Source organism: Rutidosis leptorrhynchoides, chromosome 11 (genome assembly GCF_046630445.1).
Source record: "Rutidosis leptorrhynchoides isolate AG116_Rl617_1_P2 chromosome 11, CSIRO_AGI_Rlap_v1, whole genome shotgun sequence".
Taxonomy (NCBI): Eukaryota; Viridiplantae; Streptophyta; class Magnoliopsida; order Asterales; family Asteraceae; genus Rutidosis; species Rutidosis leptorrhynchoides.
In genome coordinates, this window is record NC_092343.1 from 174,911,880 (window position 1) to 174,914,498 (window position 2,619).

Consider the following 2,619-nt stretch of genomic DNA (forward strand, 5'->3'; position numbering starts at 1 on the left):
AGAGGTTTATATAACGGCCCTACTTTTTTCATTATCTTTTCTGTTAAGTATTTAACTATTGTTAACCGGTATCCTTGTCACGTCATTTTATGTGACTTGAATATATATTCTATATAAATTAAATAATATTCCTATGTTTTATTTCGTGATTATTATTCTTCTCGCGTATTATAAATCGCGTAACGTTTTATTCATCGGATCGAGTTCTTTTATCATTCGGGTCAAGGAAATGATTTAGGTTTTACGGTTTGGGTCATTCTTAGCCCATTATGACTAAGCCATAATTGGGTAAGTCCATTTTCCTTCCAAAATTTTATTTAGACCCTTTCGCAAATTAACAAATTTAATATAATACTTGATTTTTAAGTTTTGTAAATATATATATATATATATATATATATATATATATATATATATATATATATATATATATATATATATATATATATATATATATATATATATATATAGGGCCGATGGGTTTTAAAATAAAAAAAATCCTTCAATATTTAAAATTTGTATTTATCTAAACTAAATTAGGATAATATCAAAGTTAATTAGGGATAATAATTGTTATCTTTAAAATAAAAAAATAAAAAGAAAAAGTCGGCCTAAACCAAGGGGATTACATCCCAAACTTTTGCAAAACTTGATCTTATTTTAAATGTGATTTTATCTCCTCATTTGCAAAAACCTAATCTCCATCTCTTGCTCTCTTTTGGCCAACCCCTATCATCACCATCATCATCTTTACTTTTTAAACTCATCTTCATAATTATTAAGCTTCATTCAAGTCGGTTAGTTTATTCGTGTTCCTCACGATCCGATCTTCGGTCCTGTCTTTCTTGTTTCTTGATTTGAGGTAGTCATAAAACCCTATATTTTTCAATTCTTTATATTTATATGATATTATGATTGCATGTGTAGTTATAGTGCTTGGAATAAATTGTGGTGTTGTTTAAATAATTAAAATATGTTAGAAACGAGATTTTCCAGGTTAATAAAAATCGGACAGAATTGAAACCTGCTTTTTTGGGATGCGTAAAAATTTGTAGCTCTTTGAGTTCCTCTCGAAGAGTAGTGTGATTTTCGTTTAAGATTCGTGTTAAACGGACGAACAGACTCAAGCTATGATTTATTGAAGTTTATATAAATAATAATATTTGTAGCTGATGTAACCTCAAAATTCGTGTCTGATCTGGGCTGATTGAATAAGTTCATCATGTCGGGATCGATGATGCGAATAAAAAATATATAAAGAAATTTAAAATCTAATGAACGGTTTGTAAAATACAATTAAAATAAGGTTTTGGAAAAATTAAAAATTTATATATTTTAAGTTTGACCTCGGGATTTGAGCCATTTATGGAACTTTTTGACTTGATAAATGTGTCGGGATCATCCGTGCGACGAATTTTTATATAAGATTCGTCAAAATCTGATGAACGAATTGAAAGATTTAATTTTTACAAGATTTGAAATTTTTATATAATTAAATCCGAATTTTAACAATTTATTATAAAATCTAAATAATTAAATTAATAAAATCTGGAATATAGGAAAATTTGGATAAAAATTATATTCTATATTAATTAAATCCTTAATTTATTTAAATTGATTTATCCTACATGATTATCTCCCAAAATAAAAGGGTTTTCAAATTAATTAAAAATTCAATCAAAATATCTTCCTAAAATAAATAAATTCTTATAATTATTAATCAAAACTTTTAATTTGTATAATTAATAAGTCCTATTAATAAATACTTATAATACTATTTAATCATTAAACACTTATGTCTTAGTTTAATTATTAAATACTTATGATATGATAAGTAAATTAAAATACTTATGATATAAGTAATATTTGATTATTAATTAAATTACTTATGGTATGACTAATATTTAATTATTAGTCAAATACTTATGTTATATCTATTATATCATTTGAACTTATGTTAACTTATTAAATCAATTTGATTTATTTAAACTTATGTTATATCAAGTTTAATACAAATATTATATCAAATAATATCATAACATATGATATTAAAATTGTTTATGCATTAAATATCAAAGTTGACTTAGGTTGAGTGAAGTTGACTTTTGGTTGACTTTTCAGTTGACTTTCACATTTGACTGTCATCTGACTTACGTTGGTTTCTAAATAAGGAAACCTTTTAAATAAGGGAACTTTCTAAAAATAGAAACTTTCTAAAATAGAAACTTTCTCAAAATAGAAACTTATCGAAAATGGAAACTTACTAAAGATAGAAAGTACGCGTAATACTTTAACCTAATAAAGTCTTTTGGTACCGAATTTTAAATCCACTTTAAGCACTAGGGCTATTATGCTATGACCTGGCCTAAGTTAGATATATTTTGACATACTTTGTTATATTAGGTTGGAGTCTTGATCATTCTTAATCTTTATTATTCGTGTACGCAATACTTTGTTCAAGTGCACTCAAGGTGAGTTATAGTCCTATTTTTCTATTATTCTAAATCTTGTTCGGATGAGAATACATGCTTTTCATTTTTACATGTTAGACACAAGTAATCAAAAATGGTAAATTATCTATTTATGAGTTGAACAAAAATATACCTTAGCTTGGTAACT